The sequence below is a fragment of the Musca autumnalis genome, unplaced genomic scaffold, assembly GCF_047663935.1.
Source record: "Musca autumnalis isolate F117 unplaced genomic scaffold, ASM4766393v1 scaffold_1, whole genome shotgun sequence".
Taxonomy (NCBI): Eukaryota; Metazoa; Arthropoda; class Insecta; order Diptera; family Muscidae; genus Musca; species Musca autumnalis.
Genome location: NW_027411644.1, coordinates 246146389 through 246165237, shown reverse-complemented (window position 1 = coordinate 246165237; position 18849 = coordinate 246146389). Strand labels below are relative to the sequence as shown.

The 18849-nt window shown below is 34.7% G+C and overlaps 5 long non-coding RNA genes across 5 annotated transcripts; 3 read left to right on the top strand and 2 right to left on the bottom strand.

The window, feature by feature from the left end:
- Positions 1 to 1745: 1745 nt before the first annotated feature.
- LOC141391162 (uncharacterized) lies at positions 1746 to 3074 on the bottom strand. Its single transcript, XR_012409576.1, has 3 exons — positions 2976 to 3074; positions 1960 to 2024; positions 1746 to 1880 (listed from the first exon to the last, which is right to left on the bottom strand). It is a non-coding gene; the product is annotated as an uncharacterized lncRNA (long non-coding RNA).
- Positions 3075 to 3100: 26 nt separating this feature from the next.
- Positions 3101 to 3589, top strand: LOC141391161 (uncharacterized). Its single transcript, XR_012409575.1, has 2 exons — positions 3101 to 3316; positions 3385 to 3589. It is a non-coding gene; the product is annotated as an uncharacterized lncRNA (long non-coding RNA).
- A 970-nt stretch (positions 3590 to 4559) lies between these two features.
- Positions 4560 to 5055, bottom strand: LOC141391158 (uncharacterized). The gene is made up of 2 exons (XR_012409573.1): positions 4843 to 5055; positions 4560 to 4774 (listed from the first exon to the last, which is right to left on the bottom strand). It is a non-coding gene; the product is annotated as an uncharacterized lncRNA (long non-coding RNA).
- Positions 5056 to 5084: 29 nt separating this feature from the next.
- On the top strand, positions 5085 to 6413 carry LOC141391160 (uncharacterized). Its single transcript, XR_012409574.1, has 3 exons — positions 5085 to 5183; positions 6135 to 6199; positions 6279 to 6413. It is a non-coding gene; the product is annotated as an uncharacterized lncRNA (long non-coding RNA).
- Positions 6414 to 14856: 8443 nt separating this feature from the next.
- LOC141391157 (uncharacterized) lies at positions 14857 to 15327 on the top strand. Its single transcript, XR_012409572.1, has 2 exons — positions 14857 to 15074; positions 15149 to 15327. It is a non-coding gene; the product is annotated as an uncharacterized lncRNA (long non-coding RNA).
- The last annotated feature ends 3522 nt before the right edge of the window (positions 15328 to 18849 follow it).

The following is an 18849-nucleotide window of genomic DNA, read 5'->3' as shown; positions in this document are numbered from 1 at the left end:
ATCTCCTATATTTTACATATTCACAGTGGTGTAGGGTATCATATAGTCGGCCCCACCCGACAATGATCCTTTCCTTACTGGGTTATGATATAATTCTGTTCCACCACAGTGTCGTTTGTTGAGATTATTGAAAAGTGGTCTCTTGCTACAAATTAATAAATGTCTATTGTACAAAAAATAATTTTTCTGTCGTATTTTTATGTTTTGTACGACCTTTCGAAGGTTAATAAAATCAAGATTATTGGGATTGAGGTCAATGTTCATATTTGATTTATTGCATATTATTTCCAATATTTCAAATTACATTGAATTTCATCTTCAGGGATTTTTCTGTCGATTGTTCTTTAAATTGTACTTTTGGCAAGTACTTTCAATGGATGCACATTTTAGATATGTTCCTTTTTCCTTCTTCGGCAATGCACTTTGCGACGACAAACGAAATAAAAAAAGAAACTGATCGGAAACAGATTTTGTCAAAATCTCAAGAAGTATCAGTAGGCTTTACGGACAGGAATATACCCTAAGTCTGTGTGAACTGAAACTTTTATCTATGGACATATCTAATAGCGGCTACAAAATCAAAATCCTTAGGAGATTTTCAGAATTGTGTAGCCATTTTCGGACGTATGAACTTGCCCTCAAAATATGGATTTTACCATTGATCACAAGTGTTGCGGATGAGGTGCCTGAAGAAATGGACCAGACCGATGTGTTCTTTACAGCTTTCGGGCCATTTTCTCTGGAAGTATGAACTTGCCCCTGAAAAAATTTGCACTGTAGTAACAGGGGCCCCCAGAACAGTTGTTGCAAAAAATCTAAGTGTTTCCAGAGAGGTCTTTTTATTTATTAATTTATTTATTTCATATTTGTACTTATAACTAAATTATTAGCATAAAGAAAGTGAAGCCATGACTACTTAGGTCATAAGCTTACACACGTATATTTTCTAATTATGCAGAGAGGTCTTAAAGTGTCCTTCCCTGACCATTTTTGAAATACTATGTGGAAGGTTACCAAAAAAGGGGAGCGAAAGAGTCCATCATCGAAAATTGTCAAAATTTGTACAAAATATCACGAAGACCAAATTTTGGACCGAGTCGGTTGATCTGTTCGAAAATATCGTGTTCTCCAGGCAGCAACCCATACGGACGAACATAGCTAAGTCGACTCCAAGTTTTCTGAAAAAGATTTCTTCCAAACACACTTTGACCTTAAAACCATTATTTCGATGAGACACATTTTGACTAAAGGCTAAGAGTTTACAAAAATGTAGATTGGGAAAAATTGTGTTTATGGATTTTTGCTAAAAGAATGTATACATGTATAGAACTTGGATTGGGCGCCAGCATTTTATTTTATAAGAACTCAAAACTGGTTGCCAGAGTTTTCATAGTTCCTGATCAATTTATGAGAAGATCCACGATAGGAAACCATAATGTCTATAAGAGAAGTCCGACGATTGGACGCCAAAATTAGTCTATTGACAGATTCACGTTTGAGCGACAAGTATGTTATTTACAAACCCGCGATTGGGTGCCAGAATTTCATCATGGATAGACTCACTATTGCTCAACATTAGTTCTCTATAAAGAAAACCACTATCGGCTTTCAGAAATTCTTTGTGATAAGAATTACGATTGGACCATTTTACCATTTTCTGACATTGCAACGTGATAAAATACCAAAAAAAGAAGACACGTGCCTCGGCGTTTTTCCTTTATTTATATAACTCCTAAATTCTGCCTGTAAATATAAAAAATACTAGTCGATAACGCCATGACATCCAAACCTCTGCATAAATCAGTTCTCTGCTAATCCCATTTTCCTTCCATAAATTACTCAATCACATTGGAGGGAAAAATTGAAGGCGTGAGTTTGAACTTTCCATGTAAACAAATGAAATTAAATGTTAAGATATTTCTAAGGTTTTCCGATTGTATACTCTTTCTTTGGTCTTACCGAAGTGATATCACTGAATTACATAACATTCACTATAGTTGTGAGTAATTTGATAGATGATACACCTAAAAATATATGCGATTATTAATATATCCATTGTTTTGAACATATATTAACTCTGATATATTGTCAAAACATTTTAAAAACTAGTAATGAAAATTATTTCATCAGTAATATAAGTCTGAAATAAGGGTTGCGTCACTGCTAAATAAGAAATTTTCGCTAACAAGAACTTTCAAAATGTTGGTCAGGTGGCCCCCCCACGAAATGAAATCCTGGCTACGTCCCTGGTGTAGAGTATCACATAGTCGGCCCCGTCGGACCATAGCCTTCTTTTACTTGTTTCAACTGAATTTATATTTTTTGCATTTATCAAACGGAAACAATAAAAAGCATTTTAAATTCACACATCACATTCGAGATAAAATACAGTAGTGAGAATACGATATGTGATCGCATACATAAAACAATACATTTTACGCTCAATATTTACTATCGAAGGAGAGCGTGCAACGTATATATGCCTAGAAATTAGAAACATATTTAGATATTTTGATGTACATTAGGGTGTGCAATAAGAAAACAATTTTTTTATACTGAACCTTTACACATTGTAAATTAAGCTTTACCGCTGATTCGCACTCTTTTCCATAGAAGTAGTTGTATTCAATCGGACATTATGCTACCTATAGATAGATTTCAAGAAAATCCTCTACTGGTCCATAAAATTTTTAACGAATTTTACTGATCGCCATATTATTTTTCTTATTTGGGGTTTTTGGGATCAAATGAAAAAATAAAATGTTATTTTTTTGAACACACTAATGTAAAAATGAAAAATGAAATGAATCAATCTCACTTTGGTAATCTACAGTAGCTTGTCGTGTACTGAAGATATCCGGAGAAAGATTATTCTACCAAAAATTTTGCCTTTCTTGGATTTTGAAAAAAAACTAAATTGTCGAACGAAGTTATATAATATACATATAATGTAACGATTTAGCTTTTCTACTCACATTTAAAATATTTCGCTAATTTTTTTTTGCTTATCGCAAATGTGGTTTATTTTAAAAATAAAGGTTCTAAGGAATTGTTTTGTGTTTTTTCTGACGAATATAAATATCGACGCTTTTTTATTCAGTTGCAAAGATGAAGTCGCCGGCCATAGTTGCTATAATTGTTGTAAATTTAGTTGTGTTTCAAATTGCTGTTGAGGCTAAGAAATGCAAGATGAATTGCATTCAAGGAGATCAGCCTGTCTGTGGTTCTGTTTCGGTTCGTGGAAATGCTAATTTTAAAAGATGTACTTTTGGTAATAGCTGCAAGTTAAGCGTCCACAAGTGTAAAAGTGGTGAAGGTCAGTTGTTATGAGGAAATACATATTGTCAAACGGCGATATCTAAATAATAATGTTATATTTTGTAGATTGGAAGAGCCAACCGGGTCCTTGCCGCACCGAAGTTAATTGTGGTGCAATGAGGGGTTAATCATCGGTGATTAGGGAAACGGTTTTAAATGCATCAGTCATGTGTTATTCTGTGCTTAAGGAACATGACCTGATATAAACACGAAAAAATGTGTGTAACAAAGATAACAAATATATAATTATAAAACTTAAAAAATAACAAAACGATTTTTATTTGCAACTTCAAATTGTTAGCTCCCTTGAAGATCTACACGCAGAGAAAAAATATTGTTGGAACAATCATATTCTAAGAACAAAATAGTGTATTTTAAAATTCTTAAAATATGTATTATTGGCCCAACAATATATTTTGTGTCATCATGTTTTCTAATAAAAAATATATATTTGAAACAACAAAATATATTTTCAGATTTTTAAAATACACTATTTTGTTCTTAGAATATGATTGTTCCAACAATATCTCTTCTCTGTGTGTATTCCTTAGATGGTAACAAGTTATGTCGATACTCTTTGTTAGGTCTGATGATTTTCGTCTCTTCAGCCAAAACGATCTCTACGGATGACATACGAAGGTACACAGTTACATTCCTTAAGGCTTGGGTACATAAGCTGCTTCGCCTGGTTGCCTTGCTTTCCTGCTTCATTTCTGACATAACATAAAATAAAAGAATAAAGATGAAAAGGGCAACCTAGTTCGAAATTGCCGCGGCCTTCTTTATTCTTTTATTTTATGTTATGTCAGAAATGAAGCAGGAAAGCAAGGCAACCAGGCGAAGCAGCTTATGTACCCAAGCCTTAAGGAATGTAACTGTGTACCTTCGTATGTCATCCGTAGAGATCGTTTTGGCTGAAGAGACGAAAATCATCAGACCTAACAAAGAGTATCGACATAACTTGTTACCATCTAAGGAATACACACAGAGAAGAGATATTGTTGGAACAATCATATTCTAAGAACAAAATAGTGTATTTTAAAAATCTGAAAATATATTTTGTTGTTTCAAATATATATTTTTTATTAGAAAACATGATGACACAAAATATATTGTTGGGCCAATAATACATATTTTAAGAATTTTAAAATACACTATTTTGTTCTTAGAATATGATTGTTCCAACAATATTTTTTCTCTGCGTGTAGATCTTCAAGGGAGCTAACAATTTGAAGTTGCAAATAAAAATCGTTTTGTTATTTTTTAAGTTTTATAATTATATATTTGTTATCTTTGTTACACACATTTTTTCGTGTTTATATCAGGTCATGTTCCTTAAGCACAGAATAACACATGACTGATGCATTTAAAACCGTTTCCCTAATCACCGATGATTAACCCCTCATTGCACCACAATTAACTTCGGTGCGGCAAGGACCCGGTTGGCTCTTCCAATCTACAAAATATAACATTATTATTTAGATATCGCCGTTTGACAATATGTATTTCCTCATAACAACTGACCTTCACCACTTTTACACTTGTGGACGCTTAACTTGCAGCTATTACCAAAAGTACATCTTTTAAAATTAGCATTTCCACGAACCGAAACAGAACCACAGACAGGCTGATCTCCTTGAATGCAATTCATCTTGCATTTCTTAGCCTCAACAGCAATTTGAAACACAACTAAATTTACAACAATTATAGCAACTATGGCCGGCGACTTCATCTTTGCAACTGAATAAAAAAGCGTCGATATTTATATTCGTCAGAAAAAACACAAAACAATTCCTTAGAACCTTTATTTTTAAAATAAACCACATTTGCGATAAGCAAAAAAAAATTAGCGAAATATTTTAAATGTGAGTAGAAAAGCTAAATCGTTACATTATATGTATATTATATAACTTCGTTCGACAATTTAGTTTTTTTTCAAAATCCAAGAAAGGCAAAATTTTTGGTAGAATAATCTTTCTCCGGATATCTTCAGTACACGACAAGCTACTGTAGATTACCAAAGTGAGATTGATTCATTTCATTTTTCATTTTTACATTAGTGTGTTCAAAAAAATAACATTTTATTTTTTCATTTGATCCCAAAAACCCCAAATAAGAAAAATAATATGGCGATCAGTAAAATTCGTTAAAAATTTTATGGACCAGTAGAGGATTTTCTTGAAATCTATCTATAGGTAGCATAATGTCCGATTGAATACAACTACTTCTATGGAAAAGAGTGCGAATCAGCGGTAAAGCTTAATTTACAATGTGTAAAGGTTCAGTATAAAAAAATTGTTTTCTTATTGCACACCCTAATGTACATCAAAATATCTAAATATGTTTCTAATTTCTAGGCATATATACGTTGCACGCTCTCCTTCGATAGTAAATATTGAGCGTAAAATGTATTGTTTTATGTATGCGATCACATATCGTATTCTCACTACTGTATTTTATCTCGAATGTGATGTGTGAATTTAAAATGCTTTTTATTGTTTCCGTTTGATAAATGCAAAAAATATAAATTCAGTTGAAACAAGTAAAAGAAGGCTATGGTCCGACGGGGCCGACTATGTGATACTCTACACCAGGGACGTAGCAAGGATTTCATTTCGTGGGGGGGCCACCTGACCAACATTTTGAAAGTTCTTGTTAGCGAAAATTTCTTATTTAGCAGTGACGCAACCCTTATTTCAGACTTATATTACTGATGAAATAATTTTCATTACTAGTTTTTAAAATGTTTTGACAATATATCAGAGTTAATATATGTTCAAAACAATGGATATATTAATAATCGCATATATTTTTAGGTGTATCATCTATCAAATTACTCACAACTATAGTGAATGTTATGTAATTCAGTGATATCACTTCGGTAAGACCAAAGAAAGAGTATACAATCGGAAAACCTTAGAAATATCTTAACATTTAATTTCATTTGTTTACATGGAAAGTTCAAACTCACGCCTTCAATTTTTCCCTCCAATGTGATTGAGTAATTTATGGAAGGAAAATGGGATTAGCAGAGAACTGATTTATGCAGAGGTTTGGATGTCATGGCGTTATCGACTAGTATTTTTTATATTTACAGGCAGAATTTAGGAGTTATATAAATAAAGGAAAAACGCCGAGGCACGTGTCTTCTTTTTTTGGTATTTTATCACGTTGCAATGTCAGAAAATGGTAAAATGGTCCCATCGTAATTCTTATCACAAAGAATTTCTGAAAGCCGATAGTGGTTTTCTTTATAGAGAACTAATGTTGAGCAATAGTGAGTCTATCCATGATGAAATTCTGGCACCCAATCGCGGGTTTGTAAATAACATACTTGTCGCTCAAACGTGAATCTGTCAATAGACTAATTTTGGCGTCCAATCGTCGGACTTCTCTTATAGACATTATGGTTTCCTATCGTGGATCTTCTCATAAATTGATCAGGAACTATGAAAACTCTGGCAACCAGTTTTGAGTTCTTATAAAATAAAATGCTGGCGCCCAATCCAAGTTCTATACATGTATACATTCTTTTAGCAAAAATCCATAAACACAATTTTTCCCAATCTACATTTTTGTAAACTCTTAGCCTTTAGTCAAAATGTGTCTCATCGAAATAATGGTTTTAAGGTCAAAGTGTGTTTGGAAGAAATCTTTTTCAGAAAACTTGGAGTCGACTTAGCTATGTTCGTCCGTATGGGTTGCTGCCTGGAGAACACGATATTTTCGAACAGATCAACCGACTCGGTCCAAAATTTGGTCTTCGTGATATTTTGTACAAATTTTGACAATTTTCGATGATGGACTCTTTCGCTCCCCTTTTTTGGTAACCTTCCACATAGTATTTCAAAAATGGTCAGGGAAGGACACTTTAAGACCTCTCTGCATAATTAGAAAATATACGTGTGTAAGCTTATGACCTAAGTAGTCATGGCTTCACTTTCTTTATGCTAATAATTTAGTTATAAGTACAAATATGAAATAAATAAATTAATAAATAAAAAGACCTCTCTGGAAACACTTAGATTTTTTGCAACAACTGTTCTGGGGGCCCCTGTTACTACAGTGCAAATTTTTTCAGGGGCAAGTTCATACTTCCAGAGAAAATGGCCCGAAAGCTGTAAAGAACACATCGGTCTGGTCCATTTCTTCAGGCACCTCATCCGCAACACTTGTGATCAATGGTAAAATCCATATTTTGAGGGCAAGTTCATACGTCCGAAAATGGCTACACAATTCTGAAAATCTCCTAAGGATTTTGATTTTGTAGCCGCTATTAGATATGTCCATAGATAAAAGTTTCAGTTCACACAGACTTAGGGTATATTCCTGTCCGTAAAGCCTACTGATACTTCTTGAGATTTTGACAAAATCTGTTTCCGATCAGTTTCTTTTTTTATTTCGTTTGTCGTCGCAAAGTGCATTGCCGAAGAAGGAAAAAGGAACATATCTAAAATGTGCATCCATTGAAAGTACTTGCCAAAAGTACAATTTAAAGAACAATCGACAGAAAAATCCCTGAAGATGAAATTCAATGTAATTTGAAATATTGGAAATAATATGCAATAAATCAAATATGAACATTGACCTCAATCCCAATAATCTTGATTTTATTAACCTTCGAAAGGTCGTACAAAACATAAAAATACGACAGAAAAATTATTTTTTGTACAATAGACATTTATTAATTTGTAGCAAGAGACCACTTTTCAATAATCTCAACAAACGACACTGTGGTGGAACAGAATTATATCATAACCCAGTAAGGAAAGGATCATAGTCGGGTGGGGCCGACTATATGATACCCTACACCACTGTGAATATGTAAAATATAGGAGATATATATCAGTTTGAACTGATTTCTATAACTAGACCAAATTCCGTCACAAATTTTGTCAAAATTGGACAGATCGGGTGAAAATATATATGGAAGCTATATCCAAATCTGATTCGATTTCGACATAATTTTGCACACATATTTCTAGACCGAATTCAGTCAAACATTCCAAATTTCATCAGAATCGGGCGTATGTAGCGTGTTTGGTGCAGCAAATACGTCAAATCGGCCGGAAATATGGGAGCTATATCGAAATCTGAACCGATTTTCACCAAAAGCAATAGCGTTCTTCCTATGGCTAAAAAAAATATTACCCAATTTTCAGCTGAATCGGACAAAAAATGCGACTTGTACGTTGCGAACAAAAATACATGGACAGACGGACATGCACAAATCGACTCAGATAGTGATTGTATGAATATCCCCAAAATTAACTATGGGTCTATTTCGTTTCCTTTAGTATATTACATACAAATGCAGAAAACATAATACTCCTTAGCACAGTGTGGTGTAGGGTATAACAATGGTTGATATAGTTTTTTTTTTTTTGCAAATTTCAAACATAATAAAGAATTTGTAATTTGTTTGTTTAAAATTTGTTATGATGTACAAAAACGTGGTAGAGACTATATACAAAAATTTAAAACCACAAAGATTGAGCAACGATTTTATCTTTTATCCCAAGAATGTTTTTTTCTAGATGCTGTTTATAAGCCAAAGTATTGGACGTAAAATGCTACAAACGTTCAATAAATACAAATAAACGTTTTGTTCTGAACTCAGTAACACTTACAATCAGCCTAAAATTACAACTAAACGCTTAAACAACACCTTAAAACTTAACAGAAAATTGCACAAAAAGCCTAACGTGTTCATTATTTTTATGCTTTAAAATATGTTGGTCAATAAGTATATTAATGTAGTTAAATAATTCTCTATAATACATCCTCCAAATACTTTACATACTCCTTGAAAATATTAAAACAGTTTAAAATTTTACTCAAAAATAAAAAAATGTATAACATAAACTAATATCCTATGGAATGAAAATCATTTCGGGTGTGGGGGGGGGCCCCGGGGTGTCCGGCTACGTCGGTGCTCTACACTTATTTATATAATTGCGAAGTTTCCCTTGTTCCTTTGAGGATGTTGTGGAAATATAAGTATGTATGTATGTATGATTGCGACACGTTATATATTATTTTCATAATTTCGTAATAGACAGATGGACCATTTAGGCTATTTGTGCTATTTTTTATATAATTTTATTGTAATTTTTTATTATAATAAAAATGTCAAATAAATAAATAAAATGTCAAATAAATAAATAAATGTTATTTTTCGCCAATTTTTGCACTGACTGAGATCACTTTTTTCGAATTGTAACCATGGTACCCTCCTTCCATTCCTTGGGAAATATTTTTGTCTCACACACGTCTCTTATCATTCGCGTAATAGCTTGCGCGATGGGTTTTGCCCCCATACCGAAATAGTTTCAGGATTTGTTGTCCATCCTGCTGCCTTGCCATATCTAAGTTGCTTCAGAGTTGTTATTACTTCTTCATACGAAGGCAGGCAACCAGGCTAGGCAGCTTATGTACCCAGGCCTTCAGCATTTCGAGTATGTAATATTTTAAACCGCCCGTATGCGAAAGGAGCAGGGTTTGTGTGATGAGTAAGTAACCCACCCTTGTAAAATAGCCTACTGCCAGAGTTGTCAGATATGGCCAAACGTGGCGAATTTTCATCGCGTTTGGCGACTTTATTTTTGTTTTGGCTATATGACAATTTTTGGCGGTTTCGTAGACTAATTGTAGGAAATTTCCTTTTTTGTATATGCCGTTCCTATACGGAACATAGGGAGGAGTTGATAGGTGTTCCATGAGAGCCCGGCTGAAGTCTACCATCCGGGTCATAGGTTGCGAATAGTGAAAAGCCTTCAGATATGAAGTTTAGTTGCGAATAAGTGTATCACAAACAAACATTCCAGAACGATATATCTTTTCGATAGATATCGCGCACACTAATCATTTTAGTGGGTCATCGTACAACTTATGGACCAGTATGCCAGGAAGCATGGACTTGTCCACGGAAAACATAATACCATTGTAAGCAGGACAACAACGAACAGCATTGGCATACATTTCCAAAGGATCCTCGGACAGACCTTAAACTGCACTTAGACACAAATTTTGAACTTTTGTGGAGGGGGTACCCTAAGGTACCTTCATTTTAAATTTGGAAGATTGGAAGATTTAAATATAAGAAGATTTAAAGTTTGGACCAAATTTGTTCAAGGGATATCGTGCATACAATTTAATTTTTTAAATATTCGGGGGAACTACCGGAAGTTGTGGACTGGTATTGCCTATCTTCGAACTGAAAGTATGACAAAATATCAGGAAGGCCAAATTTTGGACCAAATCGGTTAGTTCGAGAGTTATCGTGCTCTCCAGCCACTATATATGGTGCCATAGGTGCTAAGAAGTATCAAAAAATCAAAGTGATTCGAAATCAGGTCTTAAAGTAAACTTATCCGTATTTTGTGTGATAGATACTCAAAGGAGTGGACAAACATAGTCCATATTCGAACCTGATCAATATCTGGTAGATATATTAGGATGTGTAAAGTATGGACCAAATCGATCACTCCCTTCAAGAATAATCGTGCGAACAATTTTTCCGAACATTTTTGAACTTTTGTGGGGGAGGTACCTGAAGGAGTGGACCGAAATGGCTTATGTTCGAACTTAAACTATGTTTGTACAAGATATTACGAAGGCAAAATTTTGGACCAAATCGGTTGATCCGTTCCAGAGTTGTCTTGCGCTCCAACCACTACACACGGTGCCATAGGGTTTTTTTGCATCTTTCAGGCTATTTTCTCAGAAAGTATGGATTTGCCCCTAATGAGACATGTTCCGTCGTAAGCGGGCAGTAAATACAAGTTGCTACAACAAAAATCAAAGGGATTCGAGAACAGGTCCTAAACTGAACTTTTCCGAAATTTTGTGTTGGAGGTACCCGAAAGAGTGCACCGATTGAGTCCACACTAGAACCTCTTCTAAGACTGGTAGAAATTTCACGATGTGCAAAGTATGGACCTAATCGGTTGCTCCTTTCAAGAGTTATAGTGCGCACAAATTTTCCGAACATTTCCGAACTTTTGTGAGATACCGGAAGGAGTGGACCGATATAACCCATCTTCGAACTTAAACTAAGTTTGGACAAAATATTACGAAAGGCAAATTTTGGACCAAATCGGTTCATCCGTTCGAGAGTTATTGTGCGCACCAGCCAGCCGGACAGACAGACGGACGGACATTGCTAAATCGACTCCAAATTGTCTGAAACACATTTCGTCCAAACAGGCTTGGGGTATAAAACCATTATTTCGATGAGGCACATTTTGCCCGTATGAAAGTGATATACCCTCGTTAGCATAAATGCTGAGGGTATAAAAAAAAGGAACAATTTGAAGTCGATTTAACAATGTCCGTCTGTATGTCTGTCTGGCTGGCTGGAGCGCACGATAACTCTCGAACGGATCAACCGATTATGTCCGAAATTTGGCTTTCGTAATATTTTGTATAAACTTAGTTTAAGTTCGAAGATGGGTTATATCGGTCCACTTCTTCTGGTACCTCCCCCACAAAAGTTTGAAAATGCACACGATAACTCTTGAAGGGAGTGACCGATTTGGTCCATACTTTACACTTCCTAATATGTCTACCAGATATAGATCAGGTTTGAATGTGAACTATATTTGTCCACTCCTTCGGGTACTTCCCACACAAACTTTCGGATAAATTCACTTTAAGGCTCGCTCTCGAACCACCTTGATTTCTGTTGAAGCAACTTGCATACGCTGCCTCCTTTACGTCGGCAGGAGATTTTTTCAGAGGCAAGCCCATACTTCTTCAGACAATAGCCTGAAAGGTGCAAGAAGCCCCTATGACATTTATTCCAAATTTTGGTATTCGTCATTGTATGCACCATATATCTTGAACGTGGCAACCAATTTGGTCCAAACTCCTAATATTTTGTCTAAATTTTGTTTAACTTCTAAAATGGTCCATATTGGTCCTCTCCTTAGGGTACCTCACCCACAAAAGTTCAACATTTATGTCTAAGTGCAGCTTAGGGTCTGTTCGAAGATCCTTGAGGAATGTATACCGATGCTGTTCGTTGTGGTCCCGTTTACAGCGAGATTATGTTTTCAAATCTGCTAAAGTGGGTCTAGCGGTAAACGGCGAGAAGACCAAGTTTATAATGTCGACGCGCAATGCGTCCATAGAGATTGGACCAACTATTGACGTTGGTATGTATAATTTTGAGGTAGTAAAAGACTTAGTCTATCTCGGCACTTCCGTAAACACAACAAACAACATTAGTTGGTGAAATAGGAAGAATAATTATATTGGATAACATATGCTACTTTGGCTTAAGTAAGCTGTTTAATATCAAAGTCTCATCTCGTCAAACAAAAATAACGCTTTACAAAACACTGATTCTACCCGTGTTGATGTATGGTTCCGAGAAAAATTCTTCGAAAGATCTATGGACCAATCATAGAAGGCGTTGACCTAGGTTGATGATTTTTTGCACGAGTAGTTATGGGGGCACAGGAATGAAAAATATCAACTTTGGTCCATATCGGTTCAGATTTGTATATAGCCCCCATATATATTTTCCCGATTTTGCTATAACTCGGTCAATTTTAATCGAATAGCCTTCAAATTTAATATGTGATATTTTCTTAGGCTCGATTTTCGTAAAAATCGGTTCAGGTTTGGATATAGCTCCTATATATATCTTTCTCCGATTTTGCTACTAATCGATCAATAGTCTTCAAATTTAACATGGGACGTTACCCCAGGGCCCTGTTCGGTTTTACCGATTTTGATTTCATTTCACAAAAATCGGTACAGATTTGTATATAGCTTCCAAATATATCTTTCACCGATTTTGCTATAAATCGGTCAATTTTTGAAAAATAACCTTCAATTTTAACATGGGATGTTTTCTTAGGCCTGTGCCCTCATAAGTACTTGTGCAAACATTCATCAACCCAGGTGAACGGTGAAACTGAACAGGGGCCTGAGGAATCCCATGTTATATTTGAAGGCTCTTCATCAAAAATTGAGCGAATTATAGCAAAATCGGGGAAAGATATATATAGGGGCTATACCCAAATCTGAACCGAATTTTGCTAAAACCGGTGAAACTACTCAGGAGCCCAAGAAAATATCACATATTAAATTTGAAGGCTATTCGATTAAAATTGACCTAGTTATAACAAAATCGGGGAAAGATATACATATATAGGGGCTATATCTAAATCTGAACCGATTGATGTAAAAATCGGTGTAGCTACTCAGGGGCCTAAGAAAATAACACACTAAATTTGAAGGCTATTCGATCAAAATTGAACGAGTTGTAGCAAAATCGGGAAAAGATATATATGGGGGCTATATAAAATCTGAACCGACATATCTCAGAAGGTTACAGGGATGGGCAGAATGTTTTTACACATTTTGATTTGGAAGAGATGTCCAATTAACGGAAAAGAAAAGGTGGCAATAGGTGGCAATCAAAAGATCTGCTCTACTAAATATTAAGAATTTTGAATTTTTTTTATCAAACTTAAATTTTGATTTCTTGATAACGGTACATTGCCCATGTGCAGTTAATGTCAACTTATTGTACTAAAACGTTATATTTATAGCCCACTCATCAAATCACCATCCAAAACTTTTAGTATTATCAACAAATTTTTCAGAAAATGTTATTTTAAATGTCGTCTAATTTTCATATGATTATCGCCTTAGATTACCTGGGAAATATTATATATATTTAAATATAAATAATATTATATATATTTAAATATAAATTAAATATATATTTAAAGAGCTATAACTTCATTATGGGCGCACATATCGACAAAATTCTTTCAGATTCGTTGTATCGGATGTGTTTACTATAAGCAAAAAACATAAACATATGTAAAAGTTAACACCACATTTTTTTGATTTTTGTCCACGCGGCAACACTGTGCGTCGTATTAACCACGAGCTGTATCTGCTATACAACGACATCAGTATAGATAAACGTATCGAGATGCAACGATTGCGTTGGCTGGGCCATATCATAACAATGAGCGATGATGAACCCGCCTAAAAGGGCGTATAAATACGGGCCACATGGCGGTGCACGCAGAATTGGCAGGCCTAAGCTTCGATGGAGCAAACAAGTGGATGAAGAAATAACAAAGCGCGGTATTACAGAAAGCCAAGCAACGTACAGAGAGAATTGGAGATCTTTTCTTAGTATGGCTTTTAGAACAAATGTTCTGTAATGGGCCAACTAAGTAAGTAAGGATTTTGGTTCAATGTGTTTTACGTCACTTGTTACATTTACAAATTGCTAGGTACTCCCTTCACCTACATTATCCACATAAAATTAAAAAAAAATTAGTAATGCATAGTGAAGAACGACGCTTTTATTAATCAATTAGTTTAGAACGTAGTTTTTCACTAAACAGCAACTAGCAGCCCATATTGAAATATTTTTCTTTTCTTACAAAAAAAGTTACTTATCACAAATGTGGTTTATTGTAACATTATAACGTTTTGATAAACACATTTCTTATATGTATAACCAAATATGTGCAAAACCCATAGAATTAGTTGCATTACTTTAGTTGTAAAGATGCAGTCATTGTCAATAGTTGCAATAATTATTTTAAGCTCGGTCTTGTGCCATATAGCTGTTGAAGCAAAAAGGTGCAATATATTTTGTACCGAAGTAGATAAACCTGTATGTGGTTATGTGTCGATTCCTGGACAACTTAATTATAAAAGATGTACTTTCCTTAACAGATGCAAGTTAAACGTTCAGAAGTGTAATAGTAGAGAAGGTGAGTTTATACACGTGCGAGTATATTGCTGTATTTCACAAGAGATTTTATAAATTAAATTTTATAATTCTTAGCATGGAAGAGCGAACCTGGACCTTGCAGTATAGGTACAGAATTTAATTGTGGTTCAATAAGGAAATAAACTATAATTTAAAATGCGAATAACGTTGTTAAAACTATTTTGCAGACCCCTTGTGGATGCACATTGAATTCATTTAAAATAAAGTAATAAAAACTATATTCTTGTTTAAAATGTGTATATTGATTGGGTATTATTTGTACGGAAGTTTTTTAGTTTGTACGTGACAGAGTAAACTTCACCGCTTCTAGACCCCGTTGTTTATTTCTGTGTAGTGGGGGATAGAGATGCTCTATATAATAACTGTTTATACATACATTAGTATAGGCATGCCAAGATGGGGATTTTTATAATTCTAATATTTTCAGTTTTTATCTAAAGATAGCACGGTGTGCCTTAACAAATTTAAATAGAAGGTGCATACACCTCGGAAGTTTTTGCTGATTCTGAAACTACAATGCTCATAGATGAGAAATATCAAGAAACAAAAAAATCGCCGGAGTGATTTTAAAATAAATCGCGATTTAAGTTTACATTTTTAGGGGCTCTTTAAGTTTTCACGATTTTGCTTGGAAACCGCGAGACCTATGTAAATGGGTCCAAAGAAAATGTTGTAGCAGAGAAAATTCTCCACAAGATTGGCGTTTATGATATTTTCGTAGGTTTTACCGTTTTTGAGATATAGAAGTTCAAATTGAGTAAATGCACTGACTGTATCGCCTCCTTATAAAACAATGCCATTATTGCAATTTCCCAAATTAAACTTATATATCTTGAAATTGTACAACCTAGGAAAAAATAAATCATCCAATCTTGTAGAGAATTTTCACAGCTTCAACATTTTTTTAGTCCCATTTTGATATGACTTGCGGTTTCCAAGCAAAATTTTGAAGACTTAAGATAAAAACCTAATAATTTGAACTGAACCTCTATATCCCAAAAATGGTAAAACCTACGAAAAAACCTAAAGGTCAGTCTTGTAGAGAATTTTCACAGCTACAACATATGCTTTAGAATCATTTTGATACGATTTACGGCTTCCAAGAAAATCGTGAAAACCTGAAAAACCCTAAAATTGTGAATTTTGATCGTGATTTTTTAAAAATCCCTCCGGCGTTTTTTTCCTTTTTTTTATTTTTCTTATCTATGAACATTGTTATTTCAGAATCCGCAAAAACATCCCATGTGTAAGCGGTTTCCATTAAAAGTTAGTTAATGGGCTCTGTGCATAATATTGTTTTATAAGGGGACGATACAGTCAGTGCATTGTCCCAATTTGAACTTCCATATCTCAAAAACGGTAAAACCTACGAAAATATCATAAAGGCCAATCTTGTGGAGAATTTTCTCTGTTACAACATTTTCTTTAGACCCATTTACATAGAACTCGCGGTTTCCAAGCTAAATCGTGAGAACCTAAAGAACCCCTAAAAACGTGAACTTAAATCGCGATTTATTTTAAAATCCCTCCGGCGATTTTTTTTTGTTTCTTGATATTTCTCAACTATGAGCATTGTAGTTTCAGAATCAGCAAAAACTTCCGAGGTGTAAGCACCTTCCATTTAAATTTGTTAAGGCACACCGTGATAGTCATTTCAAATTTAACAAAAACAAGTAAAAAAGTATCAGTCGGCTTTGCCGACAGATATACCCTCAGCCTTTTTTCCCAAAAACGTATGTATGTATTTAGAGGGTTTAAAAAATTTAGGGCGTTTGAACTGACAAAAATGTTGATTAGGATTGAAGATCAAAAGTTTTGCGGAGGATATACTAAAAAGAATGGATCTCGAGCCAGCGAATGCAAGTTGACTCAACAAAAATCAAAGTGATTCGATATCAGGTCTTAAAGTGAACTTATCCGAAATTTTGTGTGGGGGTACCGGATGGAGTAGGCAAATATAGTCCATATTTGAACCTGATCTATATCTGCTAGATATATTAGGATGTGTAAAGTATCGACTAATTCGGGCACTACCTTACAGAGGCACCGTACGAACAATTTTTCCGAACATTTTTGAACTTTTGTGAGGGAGGTACCTGAAGGAGTGGACCGATATAGCTTATATTCGAACTACAACTATGTTTGGACAAAATATTACTAAGGCCAAATTTTGGACCGAATCGGCAGATCCGTTCGAGAGTTATCTTGCGCTCCAACCACCTCACACGGTGTCATAGTGGTTTTTTTGCAACTTGCAGGCTATTTTCTCAGGAAGTATGGACTTGCCCCTGATGAAACTTATACAGTCGTATGGGGGGCAGTGAATACAAGTTGCTTAAGCAAAAATCAAAGCGATTCGAGAGATGACCCTAAACTGAACTTTTCCGAAATTTTGTGTGGGAGGTACCCGAACGAATGGACTGATTGAGTTCATATTGAAACCTTATCTAAGTCTGGTACACATTTCACGATGGGCAAAGTATGGACCAAATCGGTTACTCCTTCAAGAGTTATCGTGCGCACAAATTTTCCGAACATTTTCGAACTTTTGTGGGGGAGGTACCAGAATGAGTGGACCGATATAGCCCATCTTCGAACTTAAACTAAGTTTAGGCAAAATATTACAAAAGCCCAAATTTGAACCGGTTCATCCGTTCGAGAGTTATCGTGCGCTCCAGCCAGCCAGACAGACAGACGGACGGACATTGCTCAATCGACTCCAAATTGTCTGAAACACATTTCGTCCAAACATACTTGGGGTCTAAAATGAAAGTGTATATACCCTCGTTAGCATAAATGCTGAGGGTATAAAAATATATGTATATAGTTGAAAAGAAAACAAGTAAAAAAGTATCAGTCGACTGTGCCGACAGAGATATACCCTCAGCCCATGTGAATTGAAACACTTTCTGGACATTTGAACTTGCCGACAAACATGTGGATTAGGATTAAAGTTCAAAAGTGTTGCGGAGGAGTTACTTAAAGGAATGGACCGACATAGTCCATTTAGGTAGTGAATCTTATTTTGGGAGTCATATCATTTCGATTGCGTCCACTAGCCATTTCAGTGCACGCAGAAAAATTTATGTTAGAAATATGTTTGGATCCAAACAAATATATGTTTGGGACCGGTTGCAAACAAATATATGTTTGGATCCAAACATAATATGTTTGGGTCCAAACAATTATATGTTTGCAACATTTTGTAACATATCTCAATTTGATATGTTTGGGTAAAACATATTTTTTATGTTAGAACATTTTTTCATGGGTGGAGAGAGGATGTTTGTCAACGAGAGTAATAACAGTGCTCTCGCGGCTGTGGAATGCTGTTTTATAATGAAGAGTTGTGTGTATTGTATAATAGAAGACGTAGAAGCGAAGAAGGGGGCTTTGGTGGCATGTATGCGTCAAACTCGTGTGTTTCTTGTTTTGTTGTTGTTAACCAAATTAGCAGGAGAAGAAGAAAAGAAGAAATAATATGAATTATATTTTTTTCTTTCTTCAGTGTTTTAGATGCCTTTGTAGAGTCAAGACGGTAAAGTGAGTGAATAAATCAGTGTTTTGTGTTTTCTTTTTAGTAAATTAAATGCCCAATACATTTTATAATTGAATCGGAAAGTTGAATGGAATTATTTTATTGTACAAGGAAGAAATCACATTTAATATTGGTAATTATATAATTTATATATAAAATATGGCATATCCATATTTATTTATTACATTACATAATCATTTGATTCTAGATGCCGATT